Below are 25,432 nucleotides of genomic sequence, written 5' to 3'. Positions count from 1 at the left end.
TACAATGGCGCCGAACACACATCTTATCCGCAACGTGAGGGTGCCTGTGTGTGATGTCCAGGAACATTGTTTGCGTTGATTAGCCCAGTTTTAAATATATAGTGTTGGACATAAAAACATTTAGAACAATAGGAATTCGCGCTGATCTAACATCTGGTAAACGCACCAACACAAACATTTAGAATGGACCTCATTCACCAAACAAACAACATTTAGCCACGTGATTCTATATATCTTCTATACAAATTATGTAATCCATAGTGGCTGTCACGTGATACGTATTCTTCATTGTTTTATCAATATTATGACGTGGCGAAATGTGTTTATTTACGATTGGTGAATGAGGTCCATTGTGTTTCCCGGAAATTTTTTTTTCTTGGCTTCCAGGCTTCCGTGGTGTCACAGATTACATTATAGAATTGTTTGTACATTTCACTTTTAAAAGAAAATATAAGCCCTCGACATGAGCCTCGGGATTTAACCCTCAAATTTAGACACGTCAGGATTTACCCAAGGGACGTGATTATGAAGTTTGAAATCTATTGGTTGATTTGAAATTAAACAAAGACATTTTTGAAAAGAGTTAGCGCCAGAGAATTGGCGGGGAGTAAGAAAGTAAAGGCAGTCGATAAAATAATGTCCTTGTAGATGGTCACGTTTCTAAGAGCTCTGTTTGAAAAGCCTTTGTAATATGGTTCATGCTCATTGATTTGTAATTTGTACATAAACTGTACTTACGTTGTGTTTAAATAAAGTTCCAGAGTTTTGTTTTATCAAAAGAATCGTCAATTGTAATTCTAGATCGTCATTTTTGTTAACTATTGAATTCAAGTAAAATCCCCGGCATCACAACACATCGTGGCGTCATACCATCTAAATGTTGTGACACGTGGAAACTGGAGACGGCCGCCTTCGGAAGAATCTGTTTCATCGTTTGGCATGTGAGGACATGTATAATACATGTGTTCGTACATGTGTCTACAGTAGAAAGCAATAGCCATGATGTCCACAGCTGGAAATAGGACAACCAAATGAACCATGAACAATTTCTGAGGAAGCATGATGTTGCTTTGTTTTTGACAATGTAAAACCTTTTGAACTACTGAAAAAAAAAGTCTGACATCCAAGATGGGAGTCAAATGTCTGTCACTCATGAACCGGACTGCTCCGCTAGTTGCAATGAGTCATCTTTCTCTCTCTCTCTCTCCCTATTTCTCTCTCTCTCTATTGCTCTCTCTCCCTATTTCTCTCTCTCTATTGCTCTCTCTCCCTATTTCTCTCTCTCTATTGCTCTCTCTCCCTATTTCTCTCTCTCTATTGCTCTCTCTCCCTATTTCTCTCTCTCTCTATTGCTCTCTCTCTATTGCTCTCTCTCTCTATTGCTCTCTCTCCCTATTTCTCTCTCTCTATTGCTCTCTCTCCCTATTTCTCTCTCTCTCTATTGCTCTCTCTCTCTATTGCTCTCTCTCCCTATTTCTCTCTCTCTCTATTGCTCTCTCTCCCTATTTCTCTCTCTCTATTGCTCTCTCTCTCTCCCTATCTCTCTCTCTCTATTGCTCTCTCTCTATTTTTCTCTCTTTCACCAATTTCTCTCTCTCTCCCTATTTCTCTTTCTTTCTCTCTCTCCCTATTTCTCTCTCTCCGTATTTTTCTTTCTCTCTATTTCTCTCCCTATCTCTCTCTCTCTATTGCTCTCTCTCCCTATTTCTCTCTCTCCCTATTTTTCTCTCTTTCACCAATTTCTCTCTCTCTCCCTATTTCTCTCTCTCTCTCTATTTCTCTCTCTCCGTATTTTTCTATTTCTCTCTCTCTATTTCTATCTCTCTATTAATTTCTTTCTATTTTTCTCTCTCCCTATTTCTCTCTCTCTCTTTCTTTCTCTCTCTCTCTTCCTATTTCTCTCTCTCCCTATTTCTCTCTCTCTCCTTATTTCTTTCTTTCTCTCTCTCTCTCTCTCTCTCTCTCTCTCTAAAACCAAGTAAAACTCTTCATATGAAAATCACACTCTACTTACGACAATGTCCCACTCTGTCCTGGCTACTTGTATTCGATTCCAATCTCTTGGAAAACTCCAACGCAAACACTTCTTCAACTAGTTCTTCGTCTGTCTCTAGCAGAAATAAAAACAAAATAGTCCTACTATAAATCCAATTAAACTTGCGCCACAATATCACAGTAATATGGAAATATCGCTTTATAAATAACAATGTTATCAGTCCCAACCATAGCCTATATATATATAGTCTATGGTCCCAACTGGCAGTAAAAAGGCGATAGATAGAAATGAAGTTGTAGTCTCCAACTTAAAATGTTTTCAACTTTTTCTGTCTATCCTGTTTATAATCTTTTTTATTTCTTAATCAAATATAAACCTATGTTGAACTTTGACCTCCAAAACTGGGAGATTAAAATGAATGTGTAAAGAGTGAAACAGATCCTGTCTGTTACCTGTCTGAGGGTTTAAGTCAATTGTAATTTCGTTCAGTCATGTCAGTTACCTAGTCAGGATGTAAGGCCGGACAAGGGATCTCAAAGTATTCTTCTATAAGGTGTATACTTTATGACTGGGATGTAAGGTCGGACAAGGGATCTCAAAGTATTCTTCTATAAGGTGTATACTTTATGACTGGGATGTAAGGCCGGACAAGGGATCTCAAAGTATTCTTCTATAAAGAGTATACTTTATGACTGGAATGTAAGGCCGGACAAGGGATCTCAAAGTATTCTTCTATAAGGTGTATACTTTATGACTGGGATGTAAGGCCGGACAAGGGATCTCAAAGTATTCTTCTATAAGGTGTATACTTTATGACTGGGATGTAAGGCCGGACAAGGGATCTCAAAGTATTCTTCTATAAGGTGTATACTTTATGACTGGGATGTTTTACTGTGGAGAGTTGTCTTTCATTGTAGTGTAGCTAGGATTTGAGGCATTCTTCGCCTTGCTGTGACTTTTCATTCTGGCATGTTCAATGTTAATTATAATACATAAATATGACTCGGAGACTGTGACATCATTTACATTAGTTCAACATTCAAGTTAGTGCCAGTAGCGTAGCAAAGGATTTAGGAGCCCCGAGACTTGACCTCTTTAGGAGCCCCTGAATTTTGACATTCAGCATCATGACATGAGATAAAGGGGTAATATTTAATTTTGAAATACATTTCGGACATTCATTTGGGGGACCCTCAAATGGGGACACAGGGGGGATTTTCAAATTTGGAGCCCCCTGCTCCCACCCTAGCTACGCCACTGGTTAGTTCTTTTGATGATTACAGGATTTTAGAATTAGAATATAATACTGATACATAGCATCCAATTACCACGTTCTTATCTTATCTTCAAAATGACAAAAGTTTCTTTAAAAAAAATGTTGAAGTTCTGTTAATTCTGTTGTTACTTTTTTCAAACTAGATCTAGTTAAGGAAACCCATGAAGCTATTCCCTGCTCAAATGACTTTATGAAAGGACAAGATTCAAGTTTTGCTAACGTTTCTATCAAGCAAATGGACACATATGTTTTATATAAGTGTAGGATATAAATGGACACATATGTTTTTATATAAGTGTAGGATATAAATGGACACATCTGTTTTATATTAGTGTAGGATATAAATGGACACATATGTTTTTATATAAGTGTAGGATATAAATGGACACATATGTTTTTATATAAGTGTAGGATATAAATGGACACATATGTTTTTATATAAGTGTAGGATATAAATGGACACATATGTTTTATATAAGTGTAGGATATAAATGGACACATATGTTTTTATATAAGTGTAGGATATAAATGGACACATATGTTTTTATATAAGTGTAGGATATAAATGGACACATCTGTTTTTATATAAGTGTAGGATATAAATGGACACAAATGTTTTATATAAGTGTAGGATATAAATGGACACATATGTTTTTATGTAAGTGAAGAATATGTTTGGGTCTTTGGGGTAATAGGATTTAACTTCTGAAACTACTAAGACGCAACCGGCCATACTCATTGTAACACTTAATAATAATAATAATAATAATTGTATTTATAAAGCGCTGTTAACAAACAAAATGTAGGCTGAAGGCGATGTAATAACATTACAAACACAGACACGACAGCTAAAATGACAATTAATCAAAAAAAGTTTTAAACAGGTCTTAATGTTCTTCTTAAAAGTGGTGTAGCATGTTGCCTGTCTGAGATCAATGGGGAGTTAGTATCCATGTAATGATAAGATCCTGCCCGCGATGTGGTTTCATCCGGGCCGCCGAAACGTCGGCACAAAGTATTTTTAAAAATCCTTCTTCCCACCCATACAAAAAGAAAGGTTGGAAAATGTTGTTTTATCTAATTTGCTCTATCTATGTTGCTTTATCTAAGTTGCTCTATTTATGTTGCTTTATCTAAGTTGCTCTAGCTATGTCGCTTTATCTAAGTTGCTCTATTTATGTTGCTTTATCTAAGTTGCTTTATCTAAGTTAGGTCCCTCACCTTTTCTCTGATGGACTGGTACCATGACAATGAACATGTGTACGTTTATGAAATGGGAGAGCCGAAGAAACTTCAAGTGGATTCTGAATTTAGAGCCTAACAGGAAAAGTTAAACGGTTCTTTACTTTTTTTTGTACCTTATGATAATAAAACCAACATATTATTTTGTAAAGTGTGGCTGTTTAAAAAAACGGCAACATATAAACAGCATTATAAAACAATATGGCGGCATTATTGGCTTGAGCCGCGATTGTTAAACTACGTTTAGAGATTGCATCAATATAAATATTTATCCAAAAGAGACAAGAAAATGAGTCGTTGGTAAAGCTAGATACACTGTTACAATGAAGTGTCCGAGTCGTAAAAATAAAAAGAGATAAACTTCTTATCCCATTCTCATTGATTATTGTAACTACTAGATCCACAAGTTTCTAATTAATTGTTTCAGGTCAATTTCATTTCGTTTTATGTACATTTTCGGTCACGTGCCCCGCGACATGAGTTTCGGGAATTAAAATGGCGCACAGGTCGAATGGACCTCATTCACCAATCGTAAACAAACAACATTTAGTCACGTGATCTTGTTGATAAAACAACGGAAAAAAATGGTCACGTGACAACCATCATGAATTAAACATGAGATCGTAAATGATATAGAAGAGATAGAGCACCACGTGGCTAAATGTTGTTTGTTTACGATTGGTGGATGAGGTCCATTAGGTTGGGCATCGCTGGCCTAGACCATCTAAATGTCTTGCGTCTTCAGACAAGGGACCGTTGTTATGCTTCCTTTAATCAAATATTTTTGTATGAACGAATGTCATGCACTAATGTCAAGGTTGAAGACAGACACTTGGGCTCTACTCAAACAGTAGATCTAGTCTCATCTTTCAGGAGAAATAAACACAACGAGGTCTAGAGACATTTTTTTTTTTTTATGAAACCGTCTTCGTTTTCACCATGAAAAGTACATTTTATTTGAAGTGAATTCAGAGATCGAGAATTGCTTTATTCGGCTTCATAAAATTAGAACAAAAAAACAAATATTGACAAGCCCAAAAAACTTTACGAGACCACTCACTTATGACATTTTCACTGATGACACGCCCCATCCCTGACATTGTCACATATGCCATTCTCATATTGTTTTATCTGTTATGACTGTTGCAAAGTCACGCCTAACACTTGTAAACTCTATAGAAAGCTCCCATCGACCACGTGGTCTAATTTTTTTTTCCTTTATCTTTTTAGCGCCCCCCCTCCCATTTTTTGTTTCGACTCAACATTTTAATGACACGATGTCATCATTTTCACGCCTACAAAAATATTTTAAAATCCTTTTCATGTAAAGTCAAGAAAGGGCTGGCTCAAAGGGGAGAGAACCCATTTCTACAGGTCTGTCATTATTTCCGAGTTATTTTTCTTGTTCCTCTTTAGTTTGTATAATATAAATGCATCCCTTTATTCAAGCTTTAAAAGCATTTAGAGTCTGGGAAAAAAATATTTAGTTTAATTTTCGTAGGTCTTAAATATTTTCGAACATTTATAGCCCGGATGAGAAAGGAGGAGGGTTTGGCGTGGTGCTAGCGAGCACATCCGGTAATACCTCAATTGCTACAGAAGTGGCACACTTGCATACACATACATGTAGTTAGGGCCGCCGCGAGGGTTGTGGCCGCCCGCGAAATTAAGAAATGCCACCCCTTTATTTTTTTATTTCTAGAAAAACAATTCTTACCTTATGTTTTGGAGTTACTGTCTGTGTGTGTGTGAAGATGCACTGAGTTAAAGGTGCACTTGTAAACAGTTGAAAACTTATAGCTGATAATTTACATAGTCTTAAAATAACTTTTCACAGTAAACATTTCTAGTAAAAACACACACTCCCACTATAAGCTCTTATCAAATAAAACAATTAACTTATTTTTTTTATCCCATAATAAATTCTAAGTTAGAACATCTTTTGTGTCTTCTAAATATTATAGGTACTACCTTCCTAATCTAAGGTACGATTAATCAAGCATTTTAGTTTGTGTTAAACTTATACATTGTATTTAGTTTTAAAATAGGTCGAAGTGGCTCTGCATGAAGTTAATCCACTCCCTGAATTAGGCCTGTGTTCACTATTCCTTGCCAAAAGAATTTTAAAAAAAAAGGAAATTAAGAAAACAAAATCATTAACAAAGTATGATGACAACACGTGTTAAACACACAGCTGCCAGGTTTTTCACCCAAGCAAAGCCAAAACTTAAAAAAAAAAAATCCCTTATAAAATAGTCTAGACTTGAGTTGTTACCACATGTTTGTATAGATTACAGAAGGTGACCCAAAAGACCATCTGCTGACATTGCATATGGCACAGCGTGTCACAAAAATTACACAGCTGTTGAAACACATGTGTATCATTATTTTCTAATGAATAGTAGCAATAAGCTAATTAACAAAAGAAAATAAAAGTAGCAATAAGCTGTTGCATCCCCACTTACAGAAAAAAAAATTGATGTGCATTTACCAAGTAGATTTTAACCTAGATCTAGGTTTATAAATCAATAAACAATAGACGCGACACAATTTCAATATTCGATTACATTAACATACTCGATACAAAAGTAACAGTGCCAATTCGATTACATCATACCAAAAGATCCACACCATAGACATAAATAAATATAGACTGGCCGATAAAAGAGTTTTATGAAACGAAAATGTGTGTACTTTATTATGCAGCAGTGTGGTTTTGTTTAATCTCTAAGACTGAAGATCATGCAACTTTTCAGAATCGGAAATCCGACAACAATAGATATACATGTTTTCAAGTTACATGAAGTTATTTCCTTTTTCCAGTCTATATTTATGTATGTCTATGATCAACACTTATTAATTGAAACTGGAAACAATATAATAGATTGTTGATGCCAAATACATATCGGGGCCGTGTAGAGCTGCTTTTCGATACCTGGAAACTTCTTTGCACAGTTCCTAATAAAGCAGTTAAGGTTCCGTTCTAGTTAACTTGACCATTGTTTGCAAGTGTCAAAAAAAAAAATTGCACCACTGGAATATATCATCAAATGTTCACCATGCAGCCCCACAAATTCAAAATGGGGAGCCTACAGTCTGAGTGGTAAAGTACTTGGCTTACGAACCGAGAGGTCCCGGGTTCAAATCTCGTTGCCGAGGCACTGTTTAGGTGCATGGGAGAGAGGGAGAAGACCTTACGCAAAAGAGCAAATAGTGCAGATCAGTTTGTTTTACTACATCAAGAAATGTTTTAGACTGTTTTACAAAGCTTATATCAACTCTGTATGTCTGTCTGGTCAAAAGTTTGTACACGTGATTTCTGCCACACCCTATCTCGGATCAAGTTGAAATTTGGACAATCATTTCTTTTACCTGACAACATAATAATCAATAAATAAAATAATAATTAGTTAATTAACTATTGGTAATTAATTGTTTTGTTTGGTATCTTGAACAAGGGAAAGAACAGATATGGTGCCTGTGGTGGTATAAGTTGAATTAGTCCCCTTGAGAACTCGAGCCCTGAGTGGACTTTTTTTTATACATTTAAAAAACGATCATGTAAACATTCACCAAGATACCCCCTTCTTCCCTCCCCCTTTCACAACTGGTCCAGACAAGTGATAGGATCATTGCGCAATGAGAAAGCTAAAAGCGGCGGCCTTAACAACTGGTAAAAATATTTCTAATCGCACAGATTTTTTATGTCTAAGTCAAATATACATGACGGATCCAAACTAATTGATACAATTAGACTTAATACAAGCTTTGCTTTTTTTTTAGAAAGTATTTGTTATTTTTTTTTCTTGTTATAAATAACATTTGTTTGTTATCGTTACATTCTATACCTTTCACTGAATAAGATAATCTAATTTTTAAAAAAAGTTTTTTAAAATATTATTGGAGTAGATTGAGTAGATGAATGTATGCATGAGTTCATTTTGTTTACATCAAACTTCACATGTCTCCGAATGAATAAGACGCCAAAATATATGTATTTAAATTGCTTTGCTTTATAACCATAAATTAATCTTTATTGATACATGCATTTTTACTATGTGTCTGTTCATGTTCATTTAAATGACTGACTTTTAAAAAGTAGGACTAGTCTTATTCTCTTAGAGTTCAAACGATACTTTTCTCAGGTAAGCAACCTGCTACATTCTCTGTTCGCTTACCTGACAGACTTATCCTCCCCTTGAGACTGATTATGAGCTCCCCTTGTTGTCTCAAGTAGTCATACCGTACACATAGTGCACGAGATATTTATGTGTTGTTTATGTGTAGTTTTAGTGTCTGTGTAAGTCACGTATTGCGCACTGGGCCTAGCAGTATTAATACTCACCTTGGTTTATAGTAAGTCTTTTATAATGTTCCAAAAAGTATATACACAACCGAAGACAGTGCCTTTTTATGCATACAATATGAAATGAATAACGGAGTGATCGACGATAGAGAAAAATTCGTTTATGTTAAAACACTTTAATTCTATGTTATCAAGAAAGTTAGTGCCCTTCAAGTCCTGTGGTATATCCGGCACTAGATCTGTACTCTATGTATTTAAAAAAATGACGAAATCTACGCTTCCTACCGCATATCATTGAGGAAGATATATAGACCTAAGGGTAGATAACATGTTTACGCTCAGAAAACACGGGGAAAAAAAAGAACAGCGTTATCTAACCTTGTATTGTGTTATGGGGTACATGCTATTTATAGACTCAAGTTTCTTTATCAACATTGAAGCCTGCCTAAGTCGTAATGACAACTGTCTTATTAAAAAAAAAAAAGAAACACTTGATTGTTTGGGGAATATCCCTAGGACTTAATTACGTCAGCCTAGAAATAGATCACCCTAACCTTTAAACATCGTCTGCTACCAACAGAACCCGGATGTAGGCAACTTTAGAAAGGGAAAAAAAAGTTTTATGATGAATTTGTTTGAGTCTTAGATCTATTTACAATACAAACATAAGCTGCATTCAGGGAGCCGAAAAAACAACAACAACAATATTCCTGTCTGTTATCGTATTGTTACTAAAGAAACCTGAAACATATTATTCTTGACACTCTTCTAATATCACTGACATGAAGAACTTATTATTAAATTCTTAGCCTGTCTGGCAATGCCGGGGTAAATATTTGAGGACATTGTGCTGCGGCAATTATGTTCTGCAATTAATTTACGACATAATGAAAAACAATTTCGACAAACACGCCCCTCCCAATCAACTTCCTCCCCCTTCCCAGCTCCACATTATCCTCCCTCTCTCTCTCTCCCTCTCTCTCTCTCTCTCTCTCTTAATATATTAGATGTGAAGGTTAAAAAAAAATGTCATGGTTTTCAAAATTAACATTTTCTTTTGACAGCTGACCGATCTTTTGGTAATAAACAGGCCCTTTTATATAAATTATTCGATATCAAACAGAATAATTAACTACCAATAATTAATTGACTTACTTAATTAACTTTTTAATTGGTTCGTCTTTTGTCAGGTACAATAAATAATTGTTGAAAATGTCATCTTGATTCGAGAAATAATGAGAACAATTAAAGTAGGGGACGGAACCCTACATAATTAGCCGTATCTGTGAATACTGAAGGATTAATTTTCCTTGCCGGTATAAACAAAATAATTAATTACCAGTAGTCAGTTGATAAAATGGTTAATTCCTTTTAGTGATTCATGTTTTGTTAGGTACAAAAGAATAATTGTTGAAAATTGCATTTGATCCGAGAATGTGTGAAAGAGAAATAACGTATACAATTCTTTTTACCAGATTGACAGACAGACAGACAGACAGAGTGAGTTGATATAAGCTTTGTAACAAGCAAAATATTAAAAATCATTTTCTTAAAACAACAAAGCTTCTCTAAAGGGGAAGAACTCCGCCCTTAAAACTATATCTACCAATAATGTACAGGCTATTTCCCTTATTCGAAATCATACAACAACAGTATAGAACTATAATTAATTGACTAGTTTAATATTTTTTGTTTATTGATTCATGTTTTTTTTTTGGTACATATTTATTTGGTTAAAGTATCAACTTCAATGGAGAATGCGTGAGGGAGAAAAAGCGTAAGCAATTATTACAGGAGACCAAATCCAACACATTTAGCCATATATGTGAATACTGTAGGATTAGAAATAATTAGAATAATTACTTGTCTAATTGGTTAGTTGTTTATTTTATTTTTTATTTATTTATTGGCGTTTGTACACCCAATCTCGGATCAAGCTGAAAATTTGCACAATTATTTCCTTACCTGACAACACAAGAATCAATAAAAAAAATAAATAAATAGTTAATTTAACTATTGGTAATAACTTACTTTGTTTGGTATCTCAAACAGGGGAAAGAAATAGTACTTGAATGAAGTGGTGGTATTAAGATGAATTAGGTTATCGTCTAAGGCTTAGTGAACACAAACATGAAATAGAAACAAATAGATAATGATAAAATCTTCCATGTTCATAGACTCTTCACTAGCAGAGTGGTTACCGCGTTGGCTTAAGAAGTCTGAGAAGGCTTTAGCCCACAAGTTCGAATTCGGGTCGTTCCCTTTAAAAAGCAAATACATTTAAAAAGCGATCACCCAAATACCCCGTAAAAACAAAAACAATTGGAAAAACAAATACTTCTAATCGCACAAATTTATTATTGTTAGTCTACTAATTCTATTACACATTTAATTACACGACTGATCCAAACTAATTGATTTTTGATGCGTTGATGTGGTTAGTCTTACAATGGCTCCGTTGTTACATTAAAAAATATTAACAAAAATGAATTAAGATTGTGGGAAGTGCTCTAGCAGTGAACGAAAGTCATTTGCTGTGTCTCGACTCATTCAAAGTCTCTACTAACTCATACGTAATGTTGGCAGTTGTGGAGCTCAACCTACTTTCAATGACACGTGACACATTGATTTTTTTCTATTGGCTAATAAAAAGCACATATCGTATAGGCCTGCCTTATAGCATACATGTATAGAAATGATTCGATGTTTCTAGAAACTTTCTACGTACATCTCCTTGGCAAATGAATTGTTTCAATAAAATTACTATAACTATTTATATTAAATATACAGAGTAAGATCAACAAAACTAACAGTTGTGCAATATTGACCTCGGACAAGACAACATGCTACACTACTTTCAAGAAGAACATTAAGACCTACATGTTTAAAACATTTTTAGATTAGTTTGTCATTTTAGCTCTCGCGTTTGTGTTTGTAATGTTATCACAGCGCATTGAGCCTACATTTTGTTTGCTAACAGCGCTTTATAAATAAAATTATTATTATTATTATATTTACATTTATATAATTATAGGCACATTCCTCGTTCCATATGCTAGGACAAATTTGTACAAATACTCCTTCTTCCCTATTGCGATTAGAGCATGGAATGGGTTGCCTGAGCTAGCCAGGAAAACCAGTGACTTGGCAGAATTTAAGTCATTGGTTAATATGCATGATTGAATGCATGACGCGTAGGACGTAATCATCTTCTTTTTTGAAGTAACGTCTGTATTATATAAAATAAGATAAGATATATTCCTTACCATAAATATATATTATATAAATGTCAACTCTAGAAATATATGTAATTACCTGTCACAAACTTTTAAACAATTCCAAAAAGATGTAATTAATGTTTTAAAAATTAATCAATGAGTGTCTGTCAAAATGTGACTACGTCACAACTCGGTTCAAGGAAAGTAATCCGTTTGCTTTTATGCAGGTTTAATCCATGCTTAGCGCCCTTTACATACACTCTCGTTGGTAAAAGTTAGAAGTGGAATTCAAAATAAATTGCATAAAATTGTCTCCGATTAAATTTTTTTCCACTTTTAATTTTTTGAAAGCTTTATAACCTCGCACATCGATCTGTGTGTTTGTGCACTTATGGCCACTATTAGTTACTGTTACTATAACATTATATCTATATACTATATATATAGGTACTGTACAACTATAGGACACTTTCTACGGCTTTTGGTCTATGTGTTAAATATGTTACCGCCCTTGGCGTAGACCGACTGTTAGGCTAACTAGATAATCTATCTACACACTTCCTGTCCATCTTAGTCCAAACCTGTCATTCCCCCCGTCGAAAACTTTAAACAAATTCTGTGTACACACAGCATGTCTTTTGTTAAACATTCAGGCTAGAGAGTTCACCTTTCCCGTATTTCAATCGTTAACGCACTTCAAATAGCCCCAGAGTCATGGTATCATCAACTCTTATACACTTCAAGTAGCCCCAGAGTCATGGTATCATCAACTCTTATACACTTCAAATAGCCCCAGAGTCATGGTATCATCAACTCTTATACACTTCAAATAGCCCCAGAGTCATGGTATCATCAACTCTTATACATTTCAAATAGCCCCAGAGTCATGGTATCATCAACTCTTATACATTTCAAATAGCCCCAGAGTCATGGTATCATCAACTCTTATACACTTCAAGTAGCCCCAGAGTCATGGTATCATCAACTCTTATACATTTCAAATAGCCCCATAGTCATGGTATCATCAACTCTTATACACTTCAAGTAGCCTTAGAGTCATGGTATCATCAACTTACAAACACTTCCAATAAGCACAGAGTTATGGTATCATAAACTTACACACTTCAAATAGCCCCAGAGGTACAGTATCAACTCTAATTCACTTCAAGTAGCTTCAGAGGTATGGTATCATCAACTCTTATACATTCCAAAAAGCCTCAGAGGTATGATATCATCAACTCGCCAACTTTTGAGACACCATGTTTATTTAAATGGAACAACTTAAACAGTTTAAAATGTTTCTAGTCTTGTGTATAAAGTTTTACGATCTCCAAATTTGGAGCTGTTGTTTTTTTCTGCATGAGATGTGTAGTGTTTATACTAAGCTTATATCAACTCACTCTATCTGTCTGGTACAAATTTTGAACACGCTATTTCTCCCACACCTATTCTCGGATCAAGTTCAAACTTTACATAATTATTTATAGTACCTAACAAAGCATGAATCAATAAAAATAAAATGTACCGATTAGTCAGCCTTAATATTTTTTATTTTATTTTGCAGGTTTATTTTTATTTCAGTATTTTAAGAAAATCCCTCCAGTATTCCGAGAGTGTTCATTGTTCCTGATCCTTTGGGTGTCTATTGTTTCCGGTTGTAGAATAAGTGCCTAAGTGTCATACCACTTGCTTACATACCACGCGAAACAAGACCCTGAACTCTTACATTTTCTTGATAGTCAATGTCTTTAGTTACTATGGAAGCCCAGAACTTAGATTTTCTTCTTAGTCAATGCCTTTAGTTACTATGGAAGATCAAGTTTTCTGCGACACATTACGCAAATCGTTTTATCAGGACAGGAGTCTAATTTTTAGTTGAATGATCACATTCCGTACGACTATTGGTGTATGAAGGATCCATATGGGCCACGAAAATAAAAGGCTAACTAAATCAATGCATTACATTGGTGCGTCATTCATTAGGTGCAAATGATCTTGCATAGATTGCTATTACCTAAATCTACTTAGCTTTCCAATTGGTTTAACATCCTGTCATGTGGGAAGTTGAAACTGTTGTATAAATATTTTTTTGGGGTGCAAGTATTTTAATGGTTCACATTGGAATCTGTGAATTAGGTCAGACATGCGTACTCCCTCTTAGAAAAACGTCACTCAGAGTAGTAAGTTGGCTAGGATGGTGCAAAATAGATGAATTGGAATTGGGTATATGGCTTGAGTGGACAAGACCTAGATCTAATCTAAAACATATTGAGAGCAAACATACAATTACCTATTAGAAACAAACACTTAATATCTTTACTTATTGACGAAAACGCCGTGAGTTTTTAAACTGCTTTTCTAAATCGCAACTCTCATGCTAGGAGGCGCCGTGGCTGAGCTGTAAAGCGCTTGTCTTCTGAACCGGGGGTCCCGGGCTCGAATTTCGGTGAAGACTGGGATTTTTAATTTCGGGATCTTTGGGCGCCTCTGAGTCCACCCAGCTCTAATGGGTACCTGACATTAGTCGTGGAAACGTAAAGGCGGTTGGTCGTTGTGCTGGCCACGTGATACCCTCGTTAACCGTGATCTTTACATCATCTGCCTTATAGATCACTAGGTCTGAATGGGTAACTTTACAGTTACTTTCTTTTTACTTCATGCTCAGAGCGCTATGGTCCAATCTCTATTGTGGACCGGTTGGGATATCTGGGAGAAGATATTCCGTGCTGTCTTTAGGCGATCAGCTAACATAACTCTGCTCGAGTCGGGTGTCGAACTCAAGCCCCCTCGATTGACAGCCAAGAGAAAGGACCTCATTCACCAATCGTAAACAAACAACATTTTGCCACGTGGTTCTCTATCTCTTCTATACAAATTACGCAATCCACAAAGGCTGTCACGTGATACGTAATTTTTCATTGTTTTATCAATACCACCACGTGGCTAAATGTTGTTTGTTTACGATTGGTGAATGAGGTCCATTGTCTCGGCCACACGTCACTGTGTCATGACGTCATTGTTAATCTTTCGTAGGACCCGCTCATAGCAAGAACACGATGGTGAGCGTTAATGATAAGAGAAACACACATATACACATACACACGTTTAACATATACACACAGGCAATTAGCAAACACACATATACACACACACACGCGCAATCAGCAAACACACAACACACACACATTTAAATAAAACCTTGAACATCCCCCACCCGAGATAAGCTTTGTATAATCACCCTATTAATACACGCACTATAGCTACTGTTCGTTTGTTGTTGTTTTATATGACTCGGTTATTCCATCATCACAGTTGAAGATTATTAGGCCTACATCCTAGCATAAACATCCAACACGACGGCGAGGGGGGGCAAGGTTCGAACCCGGCACCATCGAGACGACACTCCAGAGCGCATACCGCACGACCAGGCAGCCATCAACTATATAAAATGAGTCGTGTTACACGCAGATGGTAGAATGTAAACGTAAATCAGGAAGAAAGAAAACCCCCGAAGAAAAAAGTCTCGTCAAATGTGAAATAACATTGCAACACAAAATGTGTTGCGTCAAGTCTGTGCGCACAATGTTTTGCTTGGGTCAAGGTAATCAATCAATGGTGACACAATTCAGTTGCCTGGTTACGGAATGAAGTTGTTTGACCTTAATAACAGTTTCATATATTCATTCATTCGTTGGATGGCTGCCTGGTCGTGCGTTTTGCGCGCTGGACTGTCGTTCAGATTTATCGATGGTCCCGGGTTCAAACCCTGCCCGCTCCCATCCCCCGTTGTCCTGCGGGAGGTTTGGACCAGGAAGTAATTATCTTCAACTCTGAAGGAACATCCGAAACATGTAAAACATTTTACAAACAAACATTTTATCGCATTACGGAGAACCAAGCAGCACTACAAAAATATAGGCAAGTGAAAAATCCGGATTTAGAGGTGTGCAAATTAGGCGAAGCGATCGCACAGCAACCAAGTAAGAAAGGGTTCTTCTTTTTTCTTCTTTTTCCTTTTTACAATGGGGCGTGGTGGCTGAGTTGTTAAGGGGTCTCGGGTTCGACTGGGAATTTGAATATCGGGATTTTAAATGAACCTGCGTCCACCCTAATCTAATGGGTATCTGACTGTAGTGTAACTGAGTTGATTTTCTGCGTGCGTCCAGCGTGTCAGAAGGTCATGCCCAGTGCGTGTTTCATGTCCAGTGTGTGTGTGTATAGTACTGCATCAGTGTTATGCGAGACGTGTTGGTTTCATTCACTGTTTACTGTAGTCTAATTTTGTCGAATAAAGCCATGGTATTGGTATACTGGTCGTTATCATTTCATTACACTGACATTGGTTTGAGAAAGTAGAGGCGGTTGGTCGTTGTGTTGACCACTTGACACCCTCGGCCCTATAAGCGCAATTCACATATAGCCTCGAAACTTCAAAACACGATCTTGATAGAAATCTAATGTTGGTCCTCTTCTCAAACACCATGTCTTCAATACTGTATCTATAAGAGATTTAACAATCAATACAGAGATGGCTGCCTGGCCGTGCGGTTTGCGCGCTGGACTGTCGTTCGGATTTATCGACGGTCGAGGGTTCAAACCCTGCCCGCTCCCATCCCCCGTCGTCCTGCGGGAGGTTTGGACTAGGAAGTAAACTATCTTCAACTCTGAAGGAACATCCGAAACATGTAAAACATTTTACAAAACAGAGATGAGCTCCGAACGAAAACAGGAAGAAGGGCTTAGGCTTCCCGTAATGCCCAGGCGAGAAGCTCTGCTGTTAGGCATAGTGCTTCGTAGCTTCCATACAGGTCACGTGACACTGCAGTTACCAGCGGAGCTGCTGATACTCTTGCAAGACATGCAACACAGTTTCGTCCGACTCAGGCACGACATGGCCTAAATTGTGCCGATGTGCCTAAAATCAAAATCAAATCGAATTCGTCCGACTCTCCACACTGTTGGCAAAGGGGCATCAAAGATTGGCCGGAACAGGGCAAAGAATGCACCAGTGGGGTAGTGTCTCGTTCTGCTTGGAACTATCACTGTCCGTTCCAACCATTTTAGCCTCCAATATGGACCATCCTGGCTCGGGTGGCGTATTTGATGTCTGACACCCAGAGTCCATTCATCAGTATCTTACGTTCTATAGTTTAGAGGTTCTCAAACGTTTTTTGACCCGGGGAACGCTTTAAATAGACAAACTTGCCCACGGACCCCTAAGTGAAAAAGCTACCTAAATGCATAGTATTAAAGATACTAATGGACTGTTTATTGAGATTATAACCTTCGTTTAAAACAAAATGTTCAAAATTGGATGAGGTTGATAAGACTTTATGAATGTATTTATGTCCGTTTCTATTTGTCAGTAGTGTTGTGAACTCGTAGCTTGGCTTAGACGTGACACATAACATACTTCTCTCAATAATTCAAAGCGACGCCAGAGATGAATTAACAACAGAACATAACTTTAATAAAAGTAATCAGGATAACTGTAGCCTAGTTGTAGACAACGCATCCAATGTCAACTAGTATGAAAACTGACTTCTATATTACTTATACTATACGACTAGGCTCCAAAACTCAGGCCTCTGACAACAATAACAAAACCCAAGGGCCGTCACCCCACTTTACCAATGAAACCAATGAAATAATAATAAATAATAATGAATAATAATGAATAAATATAGAATTCATTAACTCTTACAACCAAGGTTCTATCAAGTGTTGTTTACATTACTATATATTTAGTTCGTCCATCGTGGTTCGATGATGACCACTTTGTCATCCAGGGGGCTGAGGGCTTTGCACTGGGGTTTTATGCCTCCTCATGTGGCTGGTGAGACCTATGTGAGCCCGGAATGTTCGGCCGCACACTGGGCAGGTTATTCCAGCTGGAGCTAGTGTCATTGTCCTTGCTTTTCTTCTATGGCGTTTTTCTTCTGCCAGCGTTGTTCTTTTTTCCTCAGCAACCTGTGCACCAGTTTTCACAGCGCGACGCCATGATGCTCTGTCATGTGCCTCTGTCTCCCAGGTGAATGGGTCTATGCTGAACGCCTTCAGAGAAACACAAATACAATCACCACAAGTAGCAACTGCAAATTTCAACAAGCACACATTTCTGTTCATGGCGGCAATGAATTCATGTTGTACCAATAGGACGGGAAAGCGGTCCTCAACTTCTGTACAATGGCCCATAATGCAGACTTTAAGATTGGAATCTGATTTTGTTACCAAACTTTGTGGTCTCCTTTGGTTTCTCGTGTGTGGATATTTCGAAAACCTGCTCCTGTAATAGTATGGATTCATCTGTGATTGGGATGTGAGTTTGGTCTCGTGCTAAAGGGTTCAATACCCAGTCGGGAATATCCAAATGAAAAATATGTTTGTAAAAATGTTTTGTAAAACGTTTTACATGTTTCGGATGTTCCTTCAGAGTTGAAGATAATTTACTTCCTAGTCCAAACCTCCCACAGGATTTTGAGGGATGGGAGCGGGCAGGGTTTGAATCCGGGACCCTTGATCAGTCCGAACGACAGTCCAGCGCGCAAAACGCATGACCAGGCAGCCAAATATCTTCACATCTTTGGTTTAGGTCGTCATATAAAGGTACGTAATAGACATTTTAAAGTAGTTAAACAATAGTGAGTGAAGAGTTCATTATTTTTAAAAAATTATACGATTGGATTAACTTGCTTTTAGCGGAGAAGTTATTTTATTGTATTAAATTTTCATCTTTATGCTGACCCAAGTTTGAGAACCACTACTGTAGTACTGTGGTTGAGCATAGTACATACATAGCATTAATTCTTCTTTTTTTTTTAAATTCAGAGCTAATGTTGTTGTTTTCTTTTTTGTTTGTTTTTTTTAAGCAAAATATTTTTTTTTATTTTACAGATTATTAAAACTTTTTATTTCAACGTAGAAATGTATTTTTATAAAAATACGAATGAAATGACATGATGTCAAAAGATTTAAAAATTACTTCAATGAAACTCAAAACTTTTTGGCTTTTTATCAGTGGTGAGGCCCTGGAGTTCTAGATGCTAAAAATAAATGGTTAGTGTAATAGTAGGAAAACAAAACTGTATTCAACTCATTTCTGGTTAGGTAAACATGAATTCAACTCAGGTTAGAGGAGCACGAAGCCGATTTGTACATGTTAGTAAATATTAAAACAATGCCATATAGGCCTATTGTTTTATAAGCAAAGATAGATCTAAATGCAGGAGAGATACTCAGAGATATAAGCACTGTGTTTGAAAACTAATATAAGTATTTCTACTTTTAATACGTTGTCTCCCGCTTCAGCTTTTCTAAAGCTTATTTGCTTATCTTATCTTATATAACACAGGCGTTACTTCAAAAAAGAAGATGATTACGTCCTACCTGTCAAGCATTTAGTCATATTGGATATTAGGCCTACTTTGTTACTTTAAGAGATGGGTTTATTTATTGCCATTGTATAGTGTTATCCTTTGTAAAAACACTTCACAAATGTAATGCATTAGACCTTTAACTGTTATTTTATTATCTTATAAGTTGCAAACACCGTTCTGAAGCCCACATAAGTGACCTATTTACCAGAGCTTATATTTACAACAACCACCAATAAAAAAACTGGTAAGTTTTCAATATAACTGTAAGTTCTTAAGCCCATTTTTTTAACTAGAAATAATCGGAAGCTGAAGTGTCTTCCTTAAGCGGATGTTGTTGTTGTATTTGTAACAAACCTAATGAAGGGACCAATTTCCTTCTTTTAAACCTAGATCTAGTGTTCTTTAAGGGCTAGGTTTCAGTGACTAACGCTTTGGCGTGGATGTTACGGAGACACCCCGCCCAGCTTTCTTTAACAAATGTCATTGGGGTCTGGTAGACTCATAGGCGACTTAAAATTCTCAACAACAACGAAAAAAATGTCCAGCTTCTCCCTGGATTCGAACCGAAACACTTTAACTATCGACTAACACGCCCTGCACACATAAATATAAATTAACTCTTTGTCTCCGCAATTATTTTTCCACGTTTTGAAGGAATTCTTCATTTGATCATTACTATTTCACTACCCTGTTATGATTGGGCTTCAATAGCCTTGTTGTTTGTTATCATAAAATGTTGAATTTGGTAGAGAATTAAAGGGAAATTCATGCTCTTGATATATAATTCAAAGTCAAGTTTATAAAATTAAACATTAATTTAATTTAATGAGGTCAGAATCAACGATGGTATCGTCGATTAGGAGATAAAGAGTTAAGTGTGTACTGAAGCTTTAATTTAATGAGGTCAGAATCAACGATGGTATCGTCGATTAGGAGATAAAGAGTTAAGTGTGTACTGAAGCTTTAATTTAATGAGGTCAGAATCAACGATGGTATCGTCGATTAGGAGATAAAGAGTTAAGTGTGTACTGAAGCTTGCTGAAAATAACGGGATTCCAATATCTCTGGGCGCCTACTTCTGAACTTTCCTAGAACTCCTTCTGTCAGTTTGTGTGCACATGTCACTTGTACATGACATGATTACAGTAGGCCCTATAGACTTGGTATAGACTTAGTATAGACTTAATACAGATATAGATTTAGTATAGACTTAGTACAGACTTAGTATCTGCCTATCTGCACAAACGAATCTAGGAAAGATCAAAGCAGATGTACATTTTTACATTTCTATTACCGATGGCTCGTAAACACAAGACGCTCAGGTCAGAAGCGAGGCTGAAGGCTGAGCACACCGGAGAAACTCCCCTATATTCGTTCTCTGTACCACATCAACCGTGCAGGTATCTGCCTATAAAAACGGTCCCTTGAGGAAAGGCGCGTGAAAGTGACAGTGAACAATATTGATTATTGTGTATCCCTGATCTAGTGCATTGAATTTAATTCTACGGTATTGGCTGGTGAGATGTTCCCTTAACACTTTTTCATTTTCACACAAAAATGAAAGTAGACAATGAAAATGGGGTTTACCCGTTTGGCCGACATAGTCATAGATCATATAGCCCCTCCTTCGTGGTCGAAGATGAGCAGATTTCTTATTTCCAATGAGCTCAAAGCCCAACCCTGGCTTTAAAAACCGGCCACAAACATGTCACGAGTAAGCTGGATTTAATGCAAATAAGCCTGCTTCTTCTCTCAGCCTTTTGTTAGCTCTGCGTTCTTTCATCTATGCAAAAACTTTCAAATTTGTTCAATATTTCTTTCTTTCTTTTCCCTTCTCAATTTCAAGACCTTCGTATATGTCCATCGCTTTTGTTCCTAAAATTGTTAGAAAGATGGCCACTCTGACCTCCTCTGATTCTTCCGCCAGTTTATGGCTAACTCATAGTTTCGCCAGCTCCGGTGAAACTTTTGCCAATTCGCGGCCATGTTACCTTCTACCTCGAGCGACTCGGGTACTGGATGGAAATTTCTAGCCGCCATTGTACGGTGTAGCCCTGTAATTGTTGTCTATTTATTGTTGCAAACAATAAACCTTTATCTACCGATTAATGATTACCTCTGATCATTATACACCGCTGTTCACAGTCAGCAATAAGCAAACAATTACCATTAGTGTCATGGCGGAAACAATACCTTTTTATCTTGAACGAATATATGCTCTGCTTGATTCGTAATGCAACAATAACATTGGGTACAAGCTTCGCTATTTCTTCTCTAAAAGAAAGTTGTTTTGAGTACTCTTCGATGCCCCCACCAATCAGAGGCCCTTGGTGACTGTCTAGTTTGCGCTGTTGTAGGCCTGTTTGTTTATGGAGGAGGATTCAAGTCTCGGATTCTATCTAGACATTTGTTTAGGGAAAGAGGCACCATTATGATTTCCTTACGATAGTCGTTAATAGTTGGTCCTGGGGCCACTTGCTTAACTTTTTGTGGACCAGTGAAGACAAGAGGTATCTGGTAGAAGGTTTTCCCTGCTGCCTTTAGGCGCTCAGTATAACGCCTCTGCTCGAGTCGTGATTCAAACTCCAGCCCCCTTGTTAGGTAGCCAAGCCGTAGCCAGGTGGTTTTGGCATTTAGACCACACATTAACAGAATGTTTTCTTTCACTGTTAAATGCTTAGATGTGTCGTTTATAAAGATATAGCTCAGTGCAGGAGGAAAACCATTTTAAACCTATCAATAAGTTTTTCTCGTAACCAACACAAGAGTATCGTTTTGAACTCACGTTGTGTGGGAGGTAACATCAGTCGTAAGCCTACTTTCGCACTTTCCCTCTGACACTGGTTGTAAAATGTGTTTAAGCTTAACTAATTACCAGCAACAACACGGTAAAATTAAAGTAATTCCATATTTTGTCACTGGGTCACGTGTGTGGGTTCAACAATGAGGTCAGATTCTACTTCACGTAGATTCTACTGAAATAGAAAGGAGGGAGGAGTGGGCGTAGTGTTAATGTATGGCATATATTATGCTAAGCAGAGCATAGGCGTTGATCATTACAAAAAGAAGTTAAAAGATTGTAGGTGTACAACAAACTTCTGTGTGGCGTAGTACGGACAACTGTGGACCTTCATATATTTTTTTTCTTATAAAGATTAGCCTCTAAAAGTGAAAAGTGGGCTGCCTACTAAGATAGAGGTGAAGGAAATTATATTAGAACAGTGAAAAATATATCTTCATTGAACTTTGTGCATTATCTTATAGATCTATACAGGGACGGACTGGGTGTCGAAATCGGCCCGGGCATTTTTATACCATTCGGCCCATAACTTGTAGGCCTATATCACGATGGGCTTCCAATTATAGTTCTACCTGTCCTCAAAATCATTTTGTTAAATTTGATAATGCATCGATAACTTTACGCAAGCATACAGTGAACTCTATTTCTTTGTATGAAATAGAGACCTTATGTTGCTTTTTAATTGCTAAGTGTGTAGCCCCTTAAAGGATGAAGCCTACTTATAGCACTGTCAACGGGTGTAGGCTATTACATTACTTCGGAAAATGAGATAGATTAAATTCGCATTACATTGTAGAGTCTGTTAAAGGTTGTTTGTTTTTTAACACGACGCTCAGAGGGCCCCATTTACAACAGAATAATATAAAACCTTTAACAATTTAATACTTCCTATAGTGACATTCATGAGGCCTTTTAGGTGGAGCTACTGGCCCTTTAGGGTTACGGCCCAACGGGCATTTGCCCGAATGCCCATATAGCCATGTTTGTTTGTAAAATGTTTTACATGTTTCGGATGTTCCTTCAGAGTTGAAGATAGTTTACTTCATAGTCCAAACCTCCCGCAGGACGACGGGGGATGGGCTCGGGCAGGATTTGAACCCTCGACCATCGATAAATCCGAACGACAGTCCAGCGCACAAACCGCACGACCAGGCAGCCATCCTGCCCCTGGGTCTATATTATCTTATATATTACAGACGTTACTTCAAAAAAGAAGATAATTACATCCTATGCATTTGTCAATCTAGTCATGCATGTTAATCAATGACTTAAACTCTGCTAAGTCGTATTTAGGCAACCTGTCCCATGCCACTAGGGAAGACAGAGCACTTGTCTCTGAGGCACCTATGGAATGATCAGTTTACTTCGACGGTATTTCATCATTCCATTATAGTCAGCAGGGCCGAATTTAAGGCAGGGCAAGCGGGGCTACCCTACACAAGAATGGGGGCCACCACAAAAGAGAAAAATATATCGGAATTTCGACGGGTTAGAAACTTTAAGTATTTTTTCTCATTTTAACGCCTGACACTTTAAATCTTACGTTGGGTGGCAACACTGTCGTGATTAAGAAGTGTCCGCTTGTAGTTGTAACATGCTCGGAATATGTAAATACCGGTACAGCTACCCTGCAGCAAACTCAAATATATACACCTTTTTTAAAACTAAAATATGCATATTACATATAGCCACAAAAGGAAAGTAAGACTACGTACACAATGGCTATATTTCTTTCTCATAAAATATAACATACTCTTAGATAAAAGTATTTGTATTCATTATTCGACCTTTTTAAAAAGTTTTCGAAAAAGAGTATGGAATTCCACATGCTTAAAACCGGCCCTGATTATACATATTCGATGCACTGGTGTTCTATTAATTTTACCAGCTAAATTAAAATGATACAACTTACCTGCTTTCTGTTATGATTATTTATCTTCCCCTGACACCAGCGTTTTATTGTACTGGTGAGTTAGACTGTATAATCTTTTTGAATTAACCCTCCTGGTACTTGCGCGTCTTGTTCGAGCCTGTGCCTGACCAACAAGGACTTATCAGTTCTGATGTTATCACGAATTCGGCCTTGGTTCTTCCAGGGGCGCAGGCACGTAGGGCAACTTTGTCTTTCCCCCCGCAGGTGCTGACTCAAGCTTGTGACATCCGCCTCTGTTCTGTTGGTTTTAGGTGCTATTTGAAGGAAAGGTGTGTGTGGTGTGTGTGTGTGTGGGGGGGGTGGAGAACATAGACACTGGACTTTGTTTGACGAGAGATGTTGGGGAAGATGTGCTTCCGAAAAGTTGGACAAGTAAAGAGACACAGAGAGTGGGGGAAAGGGTTTAGTGGTAAATAGAAAGGGGAAAACGTGACAAGAGTGATAGAAGAAAAGAGAACGAGAGAGAGAGAGAGAGAGAAGAAGAAGTGAAAGAAGTGTGTGTGTGGGGGGGGGGGATATATGAGGGAAAAAGGGGGAGTGTTCTTATCTAACATTACTGAACAGTCTTAAGGAAATAAATACGCAAGGCAAGATTAAAAAAATAAAATAAAAGAGAGCCGTGTGCACTGGGCACTGCCAACTCGACTTCAACACGTCAGAGTAGATTTATTTGTCTCTTCATACACAAAAATAAACAAAAAAGAGACCATGACATATATAATAAATAATAGCAATATCTTGAATGCATAAATATAATATTTTATATAGGCTACAGCATTTTTAAACTATAGTATCCTATTTGTAAGGCACGATTGCTGGGTCGATGCTAGACTATCACAGACAAGACCAGGTGGCTACCCACAGCGGCAAAAACAACAACAGAATTCATTTGTCATCAAACCAGAGTTTAACAGTAAATTTAAAAATAAACTTTTTAAAATAAAATGTTGTTTCTTATCCCTTTCAAAGTGAATAGAGGAAAACCATACATTATCTACAGATAGGCCCAGTGCTTTTTTTTGTGACGGTACACACCTGCAACTAGCTTTTTAATGTGGGGAAAAAGTATTACTTTTCTTGTATTTTAACGTTTATTATGAATTTATTAATAGTTAAAAGTTAGGCAATCCATCACTGCGTACCGGCAAAAAAAAAAAAAAAAAAAAGAACTGCATATAGGCCTATATATTTATATATGAATATACCGTTATGGTCCGGAGAAAACCAAATTATTATTATTATTATTATTATAGCTTTTATATAGCGCTACTTTCATGCTTATAGC

General features: G+C 37.1%; 1 protein-coding gene across 5 annotated transcripts in view; it reads right to left on the bottom strand.

Annotated features, from left to right (window-relative positions):
- The window catches only part of LOC106069793 (protein unc-93 homolog A-like), a 42,414-nt gene extending 18,111 nt beyond the window's left edge, over positions 1–24,303 (bottom strand). Inside the window, exons 1-3 of one of the 5 annotated variants that reach the window (XM_056035984.1) lie at positions 24,127–24,303; positions 10,852–10,934; positions 2,015–2,110 (exon numbers count right to left, since the gene is read on the bottom strand). The gene's annotated coding sequence lies outside the window, so the exon portion shown is untranslated. Of the gene's footprint in view, positions 1–2,014; positions 2,111–4,493; positions 4,513–6,231; positions 6,382–8,859; positions 9,181–10,851; positions 10,935–24,126 lie in introns of those variants that run through there. The other 4 variants (XM_056035985.1, XM_056035986.1, XM_056035987.1 and 1 more) reach the window with 4 other exon arrangements.
- Positions 24,304–25,432: the final 1,129 nt, after the last annotated feature.

Source organism: Biomphalaria glabrata, chromosome 7 (genome assembly GCF_947242115.1).
Source record: "Biomphalaria glabrata chromosome 7, xgBioGlab47.1, whole genome shotgun sequence".
Lineage (NCBI taxonomy): Eukaryota > Metazoa > Mollusca > Gastropoda > Planorbidae > Biomphalaria > Biomphalaria glabrata.
Note: the sequence above shows the minus strand (reverse complement) of the source record. Positions and strands in the feature narration are given on the sequence as shown.